Source organism: Berghia stephanieae, chromosome 1 (assembly GCF_034508935.2).
Source record: "Berghia stephanieae isolate SIO BIC M18660-M18661 chromosome 1, UCSD_Bste_1.3, whole genome shotgun sequence".
Lineage (NCBI taxonomy): Eukaryota > Metazoa > Mollusca > Gastropoda > Nudibranchia > Aeolidiidae > Berghia > Berghia stephanieae.
Genome location: NC_088360.1, coordinates 146,226,755 through 146,247,430, shown reverse-complemented (window position 1 = coordinate 146,247,430; position 20,676 = coordinate 146,226,755). Strand labels below are relative to the sequence as shown.

The following is a 20,676-nucleotide window of genomic DNA, read 5'->3' as shown; positions in this document are numbered from 1 at the left end:
GTCAGGTTCATTCTCCTCTGGTACCAAACTCTCATATCCGGCTTCAACTTTCAATGGTATTCATCTCCCTTTAGTCCCAGGTTTATTTCCCACTGATATCCTTTTTACATAGTCCCAGGTTCACTCCCCACTGGCGCCCACCTCCTATAGTGTCAGGTTCATTCTCCTCTGGTACCAAACTCTCATATCCGGCTTCAACTTTCAATGGTATTCATCTCCCTTTAGTCCCAGGTTTATTTCCCACTGATATCCTTTTTACATAGTCCCAGGTTCACTCCCCACTGGCGCCCACCTCCTATAGTGTCAGGTTCATTCTCCTCTGGTACCAAACTCTCATATCCGGCTTCAACTTTCAATGGTATTCATCTCCCTTTAGTCCCAGGTTTATTTCCCACTGATATCCTGTTTACATAGTCCCAGGTTCACTCCCCACTGGCGCCCACACCCTTTTTTGTCAGGTTCATTCTCCTCTGGTACCAAGCTCTCATATCCGGCTTCAACTTTCAATGGTATTCATCTCCCTTTAGTCCCAGGTTTATTTCCCACTGATATCCTTTTTACATAGTCCCAGGTTCACTCCCCACTGGCGCCCACCTCCTTTAGTGTCAGGTTCATTCTCCTCTGGTACCAAACTCTCATACCAAGCTTCAAATTTTAATGGTATCCATCTCCCTTTAGTACCAGGTTTATTTTCCACTGATATCCTTTTTACATATTCCCAGGTTAAATCCCCACTGGTGTGCAATTCCCTGAATCCCAGGTTCACTCCCCACTGGCGCCCACCTTCTATAGTGTCAGGTTCATTCTCCTCTGGCACTCAACTCCTATAGTTCGGCTCGGATACCCACAGTTATCCATCTCCCACAGTCCAAGGTTAACTCCCAATTGGTGTGCACTTCCCTGAGTCCCAGGTTCACTCCACACTGGCGCCCATCTCCTATAGTGTCGGGTTCATTCTCCTCTGGTACTCAACTCCCATATCCGGCTTCAACTTTCAATGGTATCCATCTCCCTTTAGTCCCAGGTTTATTTCCCACTGATATCCTTTTTACACAGTCCCAGGTTAAGTCCCCACTGGTGTGCAATTCCCTGAATCCCAGGTTCACTCCCCACTGGCGCCCACCTTCTATAGTGTCAGGTTCATTCTCCTCTGGTACTCAATTCCCATATCCGGCTTCAACTTTCAATGGTATCCATGTCCCTTTAGTCCCAGGTTTATTTCCCACTGATATCCTTTTTACACAGTCCCAGGTTAACTCCCCACTGGTGTGCAATTCCCTGACTCCCAGGATCACCCCCCACTGTTGCCAAACTCCCATAACTTTGCCGGATATTGTCGGGTTTCGGCGGGTTTCGGCGGGTTTCGTAATAAAGCACTAATTCTTTTTTACGAAACCCGCCGAAACCGGCCGATAAACTTAGTCTCAGGTTCACTCCCGACTGGTGTACACTTCCCTGAGTCTCGGGTTCACTCCCCACAGTTGTCTACTTCCCATAACTTTGCTGTATATTGTCGGGTTTCGCCGGGTTTCGGCGGGTTTCGGCGGGTTTCGTAAAAAAGCACTGGTTCTTTTTTACGAAACCCGCCGAAACCCAGTCCCAGGTTCACTCCCCAATGGTGTACACTTCCCTGAGTTCTAGGTTCACTCCCCACAGCCACCTACTTCCCATAACTTTGTCGGGATTCGTCGGGTTTCATCGGGTTTCGGCGGGTTTCGGCGGGTTTCGGCGGGTTTCGGCGGGTTTCGGCGGGTTTCGTAAAAAAGACACACCGCGATACTAGTACCTTTCAGTGTATCGGTTAACCAAACGATAATTTAACCGATTATTCTCTCTTGTCGATACTAGTACCTTTCATTTACATTTTCTCGAGTTATGAGTTGCAGTCAAGGCCATTGTGTATTTTATTTAAAAATTATTTCTGCTTATTTTTCCACCTTTTCACTTATCATTGTGGGTTTCCCCCACTCCTGCCTCTAGCAATTCATTTCTCGCCGTTTTATTGACCTAGCATCCAAACCAGACGTCTGCATATAGATAGTGTGCGCTTGGCTTATACGTTCAGAAGCTCATAACATTGCCATCCGGAAGTATAACGGACCAACACACAAAACTGTGTGTATCCATAAACCTTTATAGTCGATTAATACAGTTCAGTGAGCATTACTCATAAACACGGATGGCAAAAAATAATAACAAAGAGTTGAATGACGTCATCTTCGAACTATCTATATGCAGGTCAGACACCCTGTCGAACGCAGTTTTGGGCCTAGTTTAACATTTTTATAATAGAATATATTTTTATCTCATTTTTTGAGATTTCCATTACAACATTGAGCGGTGTGTCTTTTTTACGAAACCCGCCGAAACCCGCCGAAAGCCGACAAAGGAATGGGAAGTAGGTAGCAGTGGGGAGTGAACCTGGGTCTCAGGGAAGTGTACACCATTGGGGAGTGAACCTGGGACTGGGTTTCGGCGGGTTTCCATAAAAAGAAACACCCACAATGAGCCCATAATGAAATTGGAATATCAGACCTGCAAATAATTAAATGCACGTCGATATAAAGCTATTGTCGTGGGAGGGTTGGTGGGGGTGGGGATGGGGGGAGGGGGGGGGGGTTCGACTTTCGGAAAGAAAGACAATCCCCATTGTCATTTCTAGTGAAAGCAGCGATGATAAGTAATTGGAAAGATCGTAGTATGTAGAGTACGACAAGGATAATACTTTTCAACAGTCGTAACGTCACTTCCTTCCAAATGACGCACGGTAACTTAGTAACACTGGCTCTAAACTATCGGAACAATGGCGGACGCCCGTATGAATTATTTCTCCGGCGAGCATAAAGGGTATCCAGAGTAAAAAAAAACCCCATAAATTTGATCATGTTTTGACTTTTACACATTCTGATCACAAGGCATATGAAAAGTTCTAGCCAGCATGAAGAAGAATCAAGAATATAAAGTACTGATTTTTTTTTTGGTTTAGAACCAAGATGGCCGCCGTTGCCGGGCGGCGTGACATCAGACTACTGAATCCAATTGAGTCTGGCTGTTTGACTCACTCAACCCAACACCGACTATATCCGTAGTATATACCGTAGCCATCGCTATGTTATATCCTGATACTGAAATCCAAAAGGACTGGCAGTTTGACGTCATTATTTGGTTTTTGCATTGCCTAGTGAGTTGTCGTTAGTAGAGCTCATGGAAACAAGTTATTTCATTGGTTGAACTATTGAATACAACTCACGATTTGTTTTCTTTTGTGGAAAAAGACTGGCATTTCGACGTCATTTTTTGGTCAGTGTCAGGCCATAACTATACGAAGGCCACGGGATCAGGCCATAACTTTACGAAGGCCACGGGATCAGGCCATAACTTTACGAAGGCCACGGGATCAGGCCATAACTTTACGAAGGCCACGGGATCAGGCCATAACTTTACGAAGGCCACGGGATCAGGCCATAACTTTACGAAGGCCACGGGATCAGGCCATAACTATACGAAGGCCACGGGATCAGGCCATAACTTTACGAAGGCCACGGGATCAGGCCATAACTTTACGAAGGCCACGAGTAGACCCGGGGTTACTTGTACCTCATGCCTATTTATTACATTTTTCTAAGACAAATTATAGGCGTAGTATCAAAGCTAATGTTTTTTAGTAGTTATACGTAAATGGTTGTTGAATTAAGATATCTATCTATGTACATGCTCATTATTAATACATTTTTTTTTCCAATTTTGAAAAGTGGCAACAACAAAAAACCTCTAGGATTGAGTGAGTTAAGTGTTAAAGAAAGAGGATAGGTTATTCTATCTATGGGTTGATTATTCCAATGGCTCCGTAAATAGACAAGACAAATCAAACCTCAGATCAGTTTCCGGTGAATCTAATAATCTAATCTCTTTGAGTAGGCTCGAAATAGGCACAGTGGAAATTGGATGAAATAGCTACATAATAGACCTATAGATAGTATGCGCTTGGCTAAGAAGCTCATAAAATTGCCATCCGGAAGGATAACGGACCAACACACACAACTGTGTGTATCCAGGAACATTTTTAGTCGGGTTAATACAGTTCAGTGAGCATTACTCATAAACGTGGATGGCAAAAAACAATAACAAAGACCAGAGTGACGTCATCTTCGTTCTATCTATATATAGTTAGAATGCGCTTGGCCAAGGAGTTCACAACATTGCCATCCGGAAGTATAACGGACCAACACACAAACTCTGTGTAACCATGAACTTTTATAGTCTGGTTAATACAGTTTAGTGAGAACAACTCACAAACGCGGATGGCAAAAACAATAACAAAGGCCTGAGTGACGTCATCTGCATACTATCTATAATAGACCTTGTGCGGCTATGTGGTCTAGTGGTATGACACTCGCTTTCGGATATGAAGCCCCTGGGTTCAAGCCTCGCCAGGCGCATAGTTGAGTCCTTTGAGAAGGTTCTTTGCTCAGATTCTCTCACCGTACTCAGGTGTAAAATGAGTACCTGGCCGTTAACAGAGTTGTCTCTGTCCGAAAAAATCTTTAATATCGCCTAACAAGCGTCATGTCTGTCCCGTCCTACATGTTAAATGTTGCTGTTGACCAGGGACCCCTTGTAAATGGTAACCTATCTATTTGTCTATCGAATGGCAACCGTGGTAACTGTCAATGATCCACAGACACAAACAAAAAAAATCAAATTAACATTAAGCTTTTATATAGCGCAATATCCATTAAACGCGCTCAAAGACCTTTACCTTTCTAAAGTCTGACCAACAGCAACATTTAACATTTAGGACGGGGGACATAACGCCTGTCAGGCGATATTACAATTTTTTTTGTATACAGCGACAACCCTGTTAACGGCAGCTACTCATTTACACATGAGTACTGTGAGAGAATATGATTAAAGACCCTTCTCCAAGGACTCTACTAATTATACGCAGAGCGAGGCTCGAACCCAGGACCTTCCGATCCGAAATAATAATAGTGTCATACCACTACAGCACATAGCCGCACAAATGAATAAGTAACATAGAACTGTGCATTTGATTTATTTCCTGATCTCGTGCATCGGTCTATAGATTGTATGCGCTTGGCTAAGAAGCTCACAACATTGCCATCCGGAAGTATAACCGACCAGCGCACAAAACTATGTGTAACCTTGAACATTTATAGTCAGTTTAATACAGTTTAATGAGAATTACTCATGAACGCGGATGGCAAAAGACAATAAAAAAGACCCGAGTGACGTAAACTTCGAACTATCTATAGTAAATATTAAGCTTTAAGAAACTGTGAACTGTAAATAAAAAAATAAATGTGTGCAAAAATGAAGAGAACAGATTCAAACGAGAACAAAATATTAAACCCGGAACGGTTCGGATTCAAACCCCCTCTTCAGCCAATCACAAAAACAAAACAAAAAATGTTAATTAAATTATTTACATTTCACCGGCCTTTGGTACACCGTCTGAAGAATGATTTTGAGCCAATGCTGACAAAAACAAAACAAAACTAATAAAAAATAAAAACAACAACAAACAAAAAAACAAGCTAACAAAATGGCGACGACCTATGGCGGACCGCCTGTAGAATCTCTCATGAGATTGTCTCATAATGATGTCTTATCCAGCCAGTAGGTCAATCCTGACAAAGTTCAATGACCGATGTGATCTACTCACACACAAAACACAACCACACATACACACACACACACACACACACACACACACACACACTGACACACATACAATACATTCAGATACATATTATGGTATTTTCTGGGGAATAAACTAAATACTGGGAATGAGATTAGCGGAAGAGTAGCGTCCCTTGATTGGACGTCACAGACTATAATATATGGGTGACGTCCAATCAAGGGACGCTACTCTTCCCCTAATCTCATTCCCTATAGATGTCGCTGACGAAATACAATATTAAAACAAAATGGGTATGTCGAACTGTTATTGTTTGGATTACATCGACTCGTACATACGTATTTTAATTTAAAACATGGTAGTTTATAGATAGTATGCGCTTGGCTAAGAAGCTCATAACATTGCCATCCGGAAGTATAACGGACCAAAACACAAAGCTATGTGTAACCATGAACGACTATAGTCCGGTTAATACAGTTCAGTGGGCATTACTCATAAACGCGGATGGCAAAAAACAATAACAAAGACATGAGGGACGTCATCTTCGAACTATCTATAGACAGAATGAAGTTGACGTCACTGCGGTGTTTGTTATTGTTTTTTGCCATCCGCGTTTATGAGTTATTCTCACTAAACTGTATTAACCAGACTATAAACCTTTTAGGTTACACATAGTTTTGTGTGTTGGTCCGTTATACTTCCGGATGGCAGTGTTGTGAACTTATTAACCAAGAGCACTCTATCTTTCCATTCTGATACATATTGTATTTTCTGGGGAATAAACTAATATTAAAACTAAATGGGCATGTCGAATTGTTATTATTTGATTACATCTACTCGTACATACGTATATTTTACAATGTAGTTTATACAAATTTAATGTTAATGTCTGTTCATCTAGATCGATGTACATGACTCACCTACACCCCCCCCCCTCTCCCCCAATCCGGCTCACCCTCACCCTCATCCCATACCATGTCCTCACCCATTTCATCCTGTCTTCTAACCCCCCCCCCCCCGCCCACCCTCTCACCCTCATCTCATACCCATGTCCTCACCCATTTCATACTCTCTTCTAACCTCCCCCTCCCCCCCCCCTCCTTTCCCCTACCCCCTCAACGTACTCTAACCTCATTCTCGCTTTACCGTGTCAGCCAACTGAGGGCCATCTGAGAATTAAATAAATAAATAAAATATGAATATTTATGAAGCGCGTTTTTACGAAGTTACCGTGCTAAACCGTAGCCATCGTTAACATATTATTATAGCCTGACACTAGAACCGTGGCCTTCGTAAAGTTATGGCCTGACACTGACCAAAAAATGACGTCAAAATGCCAGTCTTTTGCCACAAAAGAAAACAAATCGTGAGTTGTATTCAATAGTTCAACCAATGAAATAACTTGTTTCCATGAGCTGTACTAACGACAGCTCACTAGGCGGTGCAAAAACCAAATAATGACGTCAAATGCCAGTCTTTTTGGGTTTCAGTGCGTGGCTTTCGTAAAGTTATGGCCTGATACTGACCAAAAAATGACGTCAAAATGCCAGTCTTTTGCTACAAAAGAAAACAAATCGTGAGTTGAATTCAATAGTTCAACCAATGAAATGACTTGTTTCCATGAGCCCTACTAACGACAACTCACTAATGACGTCAAACTGCCAGTCCTTTTGGATTTCAGTATCAGGCTATAACATAACGATGGCTACGTTCAGTGTCAGGCTATAGATAGTTCGAAGATGACGTCACTCATGTCTTTGTTATTTTTTTTTAATGCTCATTGAACTGCATTAACCCGACTATAAACGTTCATGGATACACACAGTTTTGTGTGTTGGTCCGTTATACTTCCGGATGGCAATGTTATGAGCTTCTTAGCCAAGCGCATACTATCTATAACTTTACGATGGCTACGCTAGAACCCTCGAGGACTGGCAGTTTGACGTCAATTTTAAGTTTGTGTAGCTCAAGGAAACAAGTTATTTCATTGGTTGAACTATTGAATACAACTCACGATTTATCTTTTGTGGCAAAAGACTGGCATTTTGACGTCATTTTTTGGTCAGTGTCAGGCCATAACTTTACGAAGGCCACGTTCAGTGTCAGGCCATGACTTTACGATGGCTACGGTCAGTGTCAGGCCATAACTTTACGATGGCTACGGTCAATGTCAGGCCATAACTTTACGATGGCTACGGTCAATGTCAGGCCATAACTTTACGATGGCTACGGTCAATGTCAGGCCATAACTTTACGATGGCTACGGTCAATGTCAGGCCATGACTTTACGTTGGCTACGGTCAATGTCAGGCCATAACTTTACGATGGCTACGGTCAATGTCAGGCCATGACTTTACGATGGCTACGGTCAATGTCAGGCCATGACTTTACGATGGCTACGGTCAATGTCAGGCCATGACTTTACGATGGCTACGGTCAATGTCAGGCCATAACTTTACGATGGCTACGGTCAATGTCAGGCCATAACTTTACGATGGCTACGGTCAATGTCAGGCCATAACTTTACGATGGCTACGGTCAATGTCAGGCCATGACTTTACGTTGGCTACGGTCAATGTCAGGCCATGACTTTACGATGGCTACGGTCAATGTCAGGCCATAACTTTACGATGGCTACGGTCAATGTCAGGCCATAACTTTACGATGGCTACGGTCAATGTCAGGCCAAACTTTACGATGGCTACGGTCAATGTCAGGCCATAACTTTACGATGGCTACGGTCAATGTCAGGCCATAACTTTACGATGGCTACGGTCAATGTCAGGCCATAACTTTACGATGGCTACGGTCAATGTCAGGCCATGACTTTACGATGGCTACGGTCAATGTCAGGCCATGACTTTACGATGGCTACGGTCAATGTCAGGCCATAACTTTACGATGGCTACGGTCAATGTCAGACCATAACTTTACGATTGCTACGGTCAATGTCAGGCCATAACTTTACGATGGCTACGGTCAATGTCAGGCCATAACTTTACGATGGCTACGGTCAATGTCAGGCCATAACTTTACGATGGCTACGGTCAATGTCAGGCCATAACTTTACGAAGGCCACGGTCAGTGTCAGGCCATAACTTTACGATGGCTACGGTCAATGTCAGGCCATAACTTTACGAAGGCCACGGCTAAATGCGGATCGTAATGTTTCATTTCGGCCCCCAGCAGATCACATGGAACCATATTTCTATTTAATTGTGTACAAGCCACCTGGAAGGCGTCCTTTTTGTTCAATCTGTCTTACAATGCCCTTCCCTGCCTATAGCAAGGTACTCATTCACACCAGAGTCGAGTTGGGTAATGTGTGTTTGTGTGTGTTTGTAAAGTGCAGCCAATGGCACAGCTAGGGAACAGAATTTTCCACGATCACTGTCACTTGAAAATCCACCGATGACCACGCTTAACATTGCTTGACTTTTGTAACAAGACGATCTACCGATCCACACAACCGAGCTGAGAGATGGATAAGATAAGATAAGATAAGATAAGATAAGATAAGATATACTTTATTGATCCTGAATGGAAATTATCATAATGTTACACATCATTCATCGTTATATTAGCACAGATTTATTATACACTGTCTTGAACGTATTGATGAAAATACGAAGCTAATTAAAAACAACATAAACATCAAATATAAAATAAAATAAAATATTCATAAAATATAGATAGTATGCGCTTGCCTAAGAAGCTCATAACATTGCCATCCGGAAGTATATCAGACCAACACACAAAACTGTGTGTATCCATGAACGTTTATAGTCGGGTTAATACAGTTCAGTGAGCAGTACTCATAAACGCGGATGGCAAAAAACAATAACAAAGACCGGAGTGACGCCGTCTTCGAACTATCTATAGTGGAAAATAGTACCCCATTTTATGAGTTGAGGCAAAGCGCTCTTCTTGAAAGTCACAGACCAGTAACAACACGTTTCACTATGGGCGAGACTTTCCACCCTAAACTCTCTCCTTACCAGCTGTTTTTAGAATTTTCCCCGAAAATTCACACCCACCCTGCACAAAAATAGACTTTACTTACTCAAACAAAAAAGAGAAAAGTAACAAGTTAGCTCTATAACACAGTGTTTAGTATCTTTAGCTGAAATCAAAGCATATCTTTAAATTTTGTGATGTACAAGAGAAATCAGAAAGAGAAAATGGTCGGTTACATCGTAACGAAAGTGACGATTTTCTTATGGGTGGTAAGGAGAGGGTTAAGGCGCATATTACATTTTATCTTGACAGGTCGGCAATCCACTCATTTTGCACCTTGAATATTTATTTGAACGTTTATGTAGGGCAATATGCGGTCACTAAACGTGCTCAAAGAGCTTTACACTGAGTCCCGAGCCAACAGAAACACGTATCATGTAGGACGAGGTATGACGCATGTAACCGTAGCCGTCGTTATGTTATAGATAGTATGCAGATGACGTCACTCAGGCCTTTGTTATTGTTTTTGCCATCCGCGTTTGTGAGTTGTTCTCACTAAACTGTATTAACCAGACTATAAAAGTTCATTACACAGAGTTTGTGTGTTGGTCCGTTATACTTCCGGATGGCAATGTTGTGAACTCCTTGGCCAAGCGCATTCTATCTATAGCCTGATACTGAAATCCAAAAGGACTGGCAGTTTGACGTCATTATTTGGTTTTTGCACCGCTTAGTGAGTTGTCGTTAGTAGAGCTCATGGAAACAAGTTATTTCATTGGTTGAACTATTGAATACAACTCACGATTTGTTTTCTTTTGTGGCCAAAGACTGGTATTTTGACGACATTTTTTGGTCAGTATCAGGCCATAACTTTACGAAGTACACGTTGTAACGCCATATCGTCAAAGAAGTCTGGAGGTCTGGGGAGTTTTTGGCAAGATGCTGGGCATTTTAATCGGGGGACATCATTTAGAAAAGTATCAAATAGACAACCAAACTAGGAATCATTGCACTGGTGTAACATCAAGATCTGAAAAGTGTGCACGAAATAGTGCCAAATAGAGCAAGAACTCATCTTAACAACAACAACAACAACAATGTCAGCAACAACAACAACTACAACAACAACAACAATGTCAACAACAACAGCAACAACAACAACAATAACAACAATGTCAACAGCAACAACAACAACAACAACAACAATACCAACAAAAACAACAACAACAATACCAACAAAAACAACAACAACAACAATACCAACAAAAACAGCAGCAACAAGTGTGATTGTGTGATTGGAGTGTGGTCCTGCCTGGTCCATGCAAACTGTTTGTGTGTGTGTGTGTGTGTATGTGTGTGTGTGTGTGTGTGTGTGTGTGTGCCCGCGCAGTCTGCGCGCCTGCCTGCTTGCCTGCCTGCCTGCCCATCACTGTTAATTGTTTGCCCACACAGTTTTATCCAAGTCATTTCACGGGGACTATCGAGAAAGACAGCGTGAGAGAGAGAGGGGGGGAGGGAGGGGGTGGTAAAAGAGAGAGAGAGAGAGAGAGAGAGAGAGAGAGAGAGAGAGAGAGAGAGATGTAATAATAATGAAGTGTGGCGGATTAGTTTCTCCAGTTCATATCAGGGAGCGAGGGGGTGTGATAAACAGACGTGGATGTTATGTACATATTATTATTAACGTTGATCGTAATTTTAAAATAGTTATAGATACACTGGTCGTGTTTCGAGTCTTAACTTTTCATTATTTACATCTTTTATTTCATTGTGTAGAATTCGCAAGGAAAATCAAAATTATAAAAGGTGTGTATCATTCAGTGCTAGACAAAATAGATGGTTCCTCTGTGACCCCTTGTTGCTATGCCTATCAAGCTATTGACATGGATGCCTTTTTAACTATATATAGTATGAGCCTTCAGTTCTTCAATCAACATACAGTGGATACACTTTTTTTAAAATTACGCCAATTATAAAATAAATAAATAAAATAAGATTCACTTTATTCATCCCCAAGGGGAAATTTGTCTTTAGGGTCTATTCCAAGGGAAGACTGGAATAACCCAGGCGTCAGCCGCAGTGCGGCGCCGCAAGGTGAGCTAGGGCTAGGTGACTTGCTTAAGGCCACACAGCGCAGCGGCGGGTGATCGAACTCGTTACCTTTCGGGTAGGAAGCAAAGACCGCACCGCTGAGCCACGCTGCCCCACGTTATCGTATATTTTATTAAAACTAGTGGAATAAAAAATATTTATGTTGTTTTATTTTTGACTCGAATGTTTTTAATAAAGTATATTTTGGCCATGAAATCAACCGCCGACCGTGAACCGAAGATCCTTTGCCACCTTAAGTGCTTGCCTTTCTATCACCCGATTAAACAGCCCCACAGATCCTGGGCATTTTAACACAGATGATTGAAATAATCGCATCGTGTCGTAAAGTTTTGCGATTCAATAGTCTGATGTCACGCCGCCCGGCAACGGCGGCCATCTTGGTTCTAAACAAAGAAAATCATTACTTTTTATTTTTCATGCTGGCTAGAACTTTTCATATGCCTTGTGATCAGAATGTGTAAAAGTCAAAACATGATCAAATTCATGGGGTTTTTTTCCTCTGGATACCCTTTATGCTCGCCGGAGAAATATTTCATAAGGGCGTCCGCCATTGTTCCGATAGTTTAGAGCCAGTGTTACTAGGTTACCATGCGTCATTAGAAAGGAAGTGACGTTACGATTGTTGAAGAGTATTGTTGTCACACAAAAAATAAATTACTAGATATTCCACCTTACAAGAGAGAAATATGTAAACAATTGACGGTTCGCCCGTTACTAAGCATTAACCAATCAGAAAACGTCCTGCCATTTACCCCGTTTCGTCTCCTTTGACTATTTATTTCCTGTATGAAAAGGCCTGAGATACCCCAAGTACATGCCGAACACACACACACATAGATCAGGCCAAGTTAGTGAGTATATCTCACAATATTTTGACACACTGATAAAGGAATACTCTTCAACAGACGTAACGTCACTTCCTTCCTAATGACGCATGGTAACTTCTTTGTTTAGAACCAAGATGGCCGCCGTTGCCGGGCTGCGTGACATCAGACTATTGAATCTAATTAATTATTTTTTTAGTTTATTTCTCTTCGTGATTTTTTCCCCGGTACTCTGTCTTCCCAAACATTTGTATGTTTGTTGTAAAATGGACAATTTTGTTGTTTTTGTTTTTGTTTCTGTTTTTTTTTTGTTTGTTTTTGTTTGTTTTTTTTTTTTTTGTTTTTTTTTTTTTTTTTTTTTTTTTTTTTTTTTTTTTTTTTTCAAAAACTTTTGTTCAGTTTTCACCTCGTGACACCTGGGGTTTAGGAATATTGTTCAGAGTTTTGAGTGGACTGTGTGTCTATAGATAGTTCGAAGATGACGTCACTCAGGTCTATGTTATTGTTTTTTGCCATCCGCGTTTATGAGTAATGCTCACTGAACTGTATTAACCCGACTATAAAAGTTCATGGATACACACAGTTTAGTGTGTTGGTCCGTTATACTTCCGGATGGCAATGTTATGAGCTTCTTATCCAAGTGCATACTATCTATAAATAGTAACGTAACTAGATTATCAATACATTTTTATACTATCTTATCACATGTGAGAGGGTTGGACACATAGTGCATCCCTGTATTATGTGTCAAGTCTGTGGGCCCACATAGCTCAGTTGGTAGAGCTCTTGCTTCACACACACAAAGGAACCAAGATCGATCCCGGGTGCAGTCGAGTTTCTTTGTTTTTTTCTGATCCCCCCCCCCCCCCCCCTGCCTACCCAGCAGTGAGGGTGTAGTTGGATCTGGTAGATCTGGCGGACAGTACTTTGCGATACTCTACTACCGTCCTATCCAAGGATATCAAGCAATTGCTATTGTCCGTGTCACGCTATAGAAACGGGGATCTTGCAAAAAGCCCCAATAAACTTGAGCTTTTATAAAGAGCAATATCCACTCAACGTGCTCAAAGCGCTTTACAAAGGGTCCCTGACAAACAGCAACACGTAACAAGTAGAACGGGACATGACGCCTGTTAGGCGATATTAGAATTTTTTTTCCGACAGAGACAACGCTGTTAACCGTCAGGTACTCCATTTCTGTCCTGCAGATAGATCGAGCCAACTAACAATAATATGTGTAATTTTTTTTAATGTGTTTAATCGTCTGACAGAGAGTTTTGTAAGAACTAATCACACAACTGGCGGTCTAAAACAAAAACAAAGAGCTAAGTGACGTCATCTGAATACAGTCTTCACACTATATATATATATATATATATATATATTATTTGGCATATTGATTTTGATTTATTTCTTTATACTATTTTTTTTTACAGGTACTGCAATCTCGTCTCATACTCTGACATCCCACAGCTGTACATTTCACAGACTTCTTCTGTACAGTGTTTGCATCGTTGTTGTTCTTATTGAGTTAGTGAGTGCCGCTTGAAGCAGTGCTGGGGTCAGCCTTTGGTGCAAACTTGTGGATAACAGAACGCTCTTCTTATATTTTGGATTACCTATTTTCATTTTTCTATTGATGCCAGGAGCTGTGTTGTTTGCATATGTGTGTTATTTCTGTAACATTGGAAGGATAATTTAATTTGAACATTTTATTCAATATTAAGGATTTACTATAGGCATTAATTTGCTGCGTCACTCAAAGGTATGTATTCATATTTGATAATGTATTATTATTATTATTATTATCATCATCATCATCATCATCATCATCATCATCATCATCATCATCATCATCAGTAACCTTATAGTCTGGTTTAGTGAGAATTACTCATAAAGACGGATGGCAAAAAAAAAACAACAAAAAAAAACAATAACAAAGACCTGAATGACGTCAATTTCATTCTATTTCTATAATATACAATCGCCATTTCGTACTCCAACCCTGTGTCCCTTTGATCACCAGCATCAAATATTAACTATAACATCCGATGCACTCGAGATACGATTCTATAATGATTATTATTGTTATTATTATTATTATTATTATTATTATTATTATTATTATTATTATTATATTATTATTATTATTATTATTTTATTATTATTATTATTATTATTTTATTATTATTTTATTATTATTATTATTATTATTTTATTAGTTTTTATTGTTATTTTTTGTTTGTTGTTGTTTGTTGTTGTTGTTGTTGTTGTTGTTGTTTGTTGTTGTTGTGTGTTGTTGTTGTTGTTGTTGTTGTTGTTGTTGTTGTTGTTGTTGTTGTTTGTTGTTTTATTTTTTTTTTTGTTTTTATTATTATTTATTATTATTATTATTTTATTTTATTATTATTATTATTATTATTGTTTATTTTATTATTATTTATTATTTATTATTATTTATTATTATTATTATATTATTATTATTATTATTATTATTATTATTATTATTCAACCTGCCTTTATGGTATGTACCTGCTTCTAATTTGTGACCTACTGTTTCATAACGGTGTTATGTTTTTTGTCTGTTTCATTTTATTTTTTTTTTAGATTTTTTTTTTTTATTTTGGTTTACTTTTTGTTTGCTGTGATTGATTTTTTTATGTGGCGGGGGTGGGGGGGGGGTGTTAAGAGTACGGTAAAGTAATGTTCTTGGAAAACGTTCTATCACAGGATCTTGCCCCCCCCCCCCCCCCCCCCCTTCCACACAAAAATTAAATCTCCTGTAACGTGGGACCTAGAGAACTGATTATCATCTAGTCAGCTGATCCTGGACGTAGGACGTTGCTTCCCGAACTTTCTTGCGAAACAGATTACGGTTTTCCGCCAGTCTACTTGCTTGAGTTGTTGTCATTCCCAGCCATTCACATATATCTTGTTCCCAGCTTCTTGTTGGTCTACCTCTTCCTCTCTTGCCGTCTACCCTTGTCTGCACAATGTGCTTTTCTAATGATTCGTGGCGAGAACTGATAGGACTAATATATAATAATAATATATATATAGCCAACGTTAATGACCTGCCTGCCACACAGGACTAGGTCAGGTCCCCTTGTAGACAGATAGACAGACAGACAGGTACACGATGACAAACTTCCCACCTCCCTCCGTTATACCGACACTTTTACAATGTACTCGTAAAAATGGACACATAATAGTATGTGACCCATCGTCTCAAAACGGTATTGTGTCGGGATGGACCAGATGATAAAAAGTCAAATTAATTATAGTTAAACTATAAAATATGAAACGTTGGTATTTAACACAGTAAAATATGATATTCCTTCTCCTCTATAAAGCATATAAACTCAACTTAAACGTGATAGTTCTGGTCTCAAATTCCATTTTCAGCTTCTTAATTATCCCGACTTAATACCGTTTTGAGACGAGAGGTCACAATATATATATATATATATATATATATATATATATATATATATGATATGTGACCCATCGCCTCACTGTGATTACCATTCAGGCTAAACGTGGTGACAGAAAATGTTTATTTTAGTCCAAATGTTAAGATATAAAACTTTTCACACTTTAACTCATTAAGAATTAACATTATTTTTTTTCCTTATAACACAAAAATATTAAAATAAGTTCCGTATTTGTGGTTGTAAATTCAATTTTTTTTTTTACCATACAAACTGTCTCGACTTAATACCGTTTTGTTGTGATGGGTTACATAATTATATCGCATTATTGACAATTTCGGGGTCAAAGTGACACGTTAGTTAATGTAACATTTTGATGGAAATTTCCTCATTGGTTTAATACTTGTATCTATATATCCGTGGTGAAGTGGTGCACACGGTTTCATTTAGTAGCGTATAATAACAGTATTATGACAATGCATTCTGTTTCTTGAAGAGTTACTTCCTCCTTCTCCTCTGCCTACTCCTTCCCTTCCTCCTTCTTCTCTTCCTCCTTCTTCTCTTCCTCCTTCTCCTATTCCTCCTTCTCCTCTGCCTACTCCTTCCCTTCCTCCTTCTTCTCTTCCTCCTTCTTCTATTCCTCCTTCTTCTCTTCCTCCTTCTTCTCTTCCTCCTTCTTCTCTTCCTCTTTCTTCTCTTTCTCCTTCTTCTCTTCCTCCTTCTTCTCTTCCTCCTTCTTCTCTTCCTCTTTCTTCTCTTTCTCCTTCTTCTCTTCCTCCTTCTTCTCTTCCTCCTTCTCCTCTGCCTAATACTTCTCTTCCTCCTTCTTCTTTTCCTCCTTCTTGTATTCCTCCTTCTTCTCTTCCTCCTTCTTCTATTCCTCCTTCTTTCTTCCTCCTTAATCTCTTCCTCCTTCTTCTATTCCTCCTTCTTCTATTCCTCCTTCTTCTCTTCCTCCTTCTTCTATTCCTCCTTCTTCTATTCCTCCTTCTTCTATTCCTCCTTCTTCTATTCCTCCTTCTTCTATTCCTCCTTCTTCTCTTTCTCCTTCTTCTCTTCCTCCTTTTTCTCTTCCTCCTTCTTCTCTTCCTCCTTCTCTTCCTCCTTCTTCTCTTCCTCTTTCTTCTCTTTCTCCTTCTTCTCTTCCTCCTTCTTCTCTTCCTCCTTCTTCTCTTCCTCTTTCTTCTCTTTCTCCTTCTTCTCTTCCTCCTTCTTCTCTTCCTCCTTCTCCTCTGCCTACTACTTCTCTTCCTCCTTCTTCTCTTCCTCCTTCTCCTCTGCCTACTACTTCTCTTCCTCCTTCTTCTTTTCCTCCTTCTTGTATTCCTCCTTCTTCTCTTCCTCCTTCTTCTATTCCTCCTTCTTTCTTCCTCCTTAATCTCTTCCTCCTTCTTCTATTCCTCCTTCTTCTATTCCTCCATCTTCTCTTCCTCCTTCTTCTATTCCTCATTCTTCTATTCCTCCTTCTTCTATTCCTCCTTCTTCTATTCCTCCTTCTTCTCTTTCTCCTTCTTCTCTTCCTCCTTTTTCTCTTCCTCCTTCTTCTCTTCCTCCTTCTTCTCTTCCTCCTTCTTCTCTTCCTCCTTCTTCTCTTCCTCATTCTTCTATTCCTGCTTCTTCTCCACCTCCTCCTTACTCCTTACCTGTTCCTCCGCTGCCTTCTTCTTTTTTCATCTTTTTTACTTTCGTTTATTTTCCAGTAAGAATTTTTGCTTTGTTAACATCAACAATTGCAACGTTTTACGTATATATACCAATTTGAGTTTGAAAAACCTATTATGTCTACGAAAATATTTTAGAATCTTAAATATTATTTCATCAGTGCGACCACTAACGCTGTTTAAAGGGACCAGTGCGGCTATGTGGTCTTGTGGTATGACACTCGCTTTCGGATCGGAAAGTCGTGGGTTCGAGACTCGCTCGGCGCATAGTTGAGTCCTTGGAAAAGACTTTTTACTCACATTCTCTCACCGTACTCAGTTGTAAAATGAGTACCTGGCCGTTGACAGCGTTGTCTCTGTCCGAAAAAAAATGTAATATCGCCTAACAGGTCCTTATGTCCCGTCTTACATGTTGCATGTTGCTGTTGGCCAGGGACCCCTTGTAAAGCGCTTTGAGCACGTTTAGTGGATAATGCGCTATATAAAAAGCTCAATTTTTTTAAGTGTAACCATTTCAATGCCAATTACAATTCTGTTTTAAAAAGTTTAATGCACTTTAAAATATCCTTTTAGCGTTCCTAGTTTTAAGGTCACGTGATCCCACGTCCAGTGGTTTTAGAATATGCAATTTTGATAAATATGCTCTAATAACACTTACCGTCTCCCTGATCCTTCAGATCCAGATAGCCCAGTTGGTAGAGCACTCGTTTCACACGCAAAGGGACTGAGATCGATCCATCCGTGAAGTCGGGATTTTTTTTTCAGAGACATCAGAGGTCTCTGATCGTGGCCTTCGTAAAGTTATGGCCTGATACCGTGGCCTTCGTAAAGTTATGGTCTGATACCGTGGCCTTCGTAAAGTTATGGCCTGATACCGTGGCCTTCGTAAAGTTATGGCCTGATACCGTGGCCTTCGTAAAGTTATGGCCTGATACCGTGGCCTTCGTAAAGTTATGGCCTGATACCGTGGCCTTCGTAAAGTTATGGCCTGATACCGTGGCCTTCGTAAAGTTATGGCCTGATACCGTGGCCTTCGTAAAGTTATGGCCTGATACCGTGCCTTCGTAAAGTATGGCCTGATACCGTGGCCTTCGTAAAGTTATGGCCTGATACCGTGGCCTTCGTAAAGTTATGGCCTAACACCGTGGCCTTCGTAAAGTTATGGCCTGACACCGTGGCCTTCGTAAAGTTATGGCCTGATACTGACTAACAAATGATGTCAAAATGCCAGTCTTTTGCCACAAAAGAAAACAAATCGTGAGTTGTATTCAATAGTTCAACCAATCAAATAACTTGTTTCCATGAGCTCTACTAACGACAACTCACTAGACGGTGCAAAAACCAAATTATAATGACGTCAAACTGCCAGTCTTTGTTGGGTTTCAGTATCAAGCTATAACATAACGATGGCTACGCTCTGATCCGCCCAAAATTAAATAAAACATGGTGCGCAAAGCTCGTATGTAGACTTCAGAGTTTTGATCCGCCGATTGTGAAAATCAGGACTTCAGAGGTTTGATTTGCCGATTGTGAAAATCAGGACTTCAGAGTTTTGATCCGCCGATTGTGAAAATCAGGACTTCAGAGGTTTGATTTGCCGATTGTGAAAATCAGGACTTCAGAGTTTTGATCCGCCGATTGTGAAAATCAGGACTTCAGAGGTTTGATTTGCCGACCATCGATAAAAAGTCAAAATTATAAAATCACAATCTAGAGTTAAATTGCTGTCTTATTGGGTTGGATCGACGTGACGTTATATGCAGGTCTGGTAACCCAAATTGTTATGGCCTCATTGTTGCAATGGAAATACCTAACTCTCAAACCAACGCAACATGTTGTTCATGACACCAATGGTAAAGAGAAGAAGAAACGACATCACTATCGGTTCGTACACCCATGCGAACATCATAGGTATATGATTCAAGGGTGAAGCTCCCATCCAACCAGCCTATCCTGCTTCTTTGGTTTGTGATTGTATTTTTGACAGGGGATTATTTTTTTCTGTAAATCTTCTGCCTGTTTGTTCTTGGTTATTTATAATTTAGCTTATGATATATTTAGGTTATGATTTTGATTTACATTTGTACTATTTTTGTTAGATTGCTTGTTTTTTCTTTTTTGTTTCAGCGGTCTCTCATATAACCTCAATTGTGTTGGAAGAGACCCAAAGCAACAAACAAACAAAAACAAACAAAAACACCAATGGTAAATCAAGCCCATGATTAATTAATTGCATTATGCTAGCAGACCTGCAAATATGTATACGTTGATTCCGTAATATAATACCGTATCAAAGCGACGAATCATAATGCGTATGACTTAAAACTTTTTATAAAGCCATTCATAGCTGAGCGACTAGTCGCTGGTTCGGATAAGTAAATTAATAAATAAGTACTGTATTGATCAAATTCAGTGAATGTTGTACTTATGTAAAAGTTCATTCAAAGAGGGATCTTTCAGCCCTTTATTCTGAGGCGTAGGCGTAGGCGTAGGCGTAGGCGTAGGCTGAGACGTGGCTTACAGCTGAAGCCACATGTTGTACGTAGAAATCAATTCATAACCACCAGATGTCATCAAATCCTATCACCATTCGATGTCGTCAATGCATTTTGTTTGTATTTTTTAAACTTTTTAAAAAAATATACTCTCCCTCTCTCTCTCTCTCTCTCTCTCTCCCTCTATCTCTCTCTCTCTCTCTCTCTCTCTCTCTCTCTCTCTCTCTCTCTCTCTCAGCCTCCACCCCTCCCCCCGTCCACACAGCAGTGGTAGCTGAGTCTGTTAGATTTGGCGGAAAGTACTTTGCGATAGACTACTAGCGTCCTATCCAAAGGATGGCAAGCAATTGCCATTGTCCGTTTCACGCTATAGAAACCGGGATAAACCCCGGCTCCATGAGCCTAATGGCTCTGAAGGACTACTCTACATCAGCTCCAATCATCTGCACAATATTCAAAGCTGTGCCTCAGCTATAGATAGTTCGAAGATGACGTCACTCAGGTCTTTGTTATTGTTTTTTGCCATCCGCGTTTATG

At 40.4% G+C, this 20,676-nt stretch overlaps 1 protein-coding gene across 4 annotated transcripts in view; it reads left to right on the top strand.

The window, feature by feature from the left end:
• The window catches only part of LOC144963444 (cAMP-dependent protein kinase catalytic subunit beta), a 440,798-nt gene that overhangs the window by 136,917 nt on the left and 283,205 nt on the right, over nucleotides 1-20,676 (top strand). For 3 of the 4 annotated variants that reach the window (XM_078897514.1, XM_078897513.1, XM_078897515.1), the window contains one exon: nucleotides 13,989-14,317. The gene's annotated coding sequence lies outside the window, so the exon portion shown is untranslated. Of the gene's footprint in view, nucleotides 1-11,225; nucleotides 11,423-13,988; nucleotides 14,318-20,676 lie in introns of those variants that run through there. The other variant, XM_078897512.1, reaches the window with a different exon arrangement.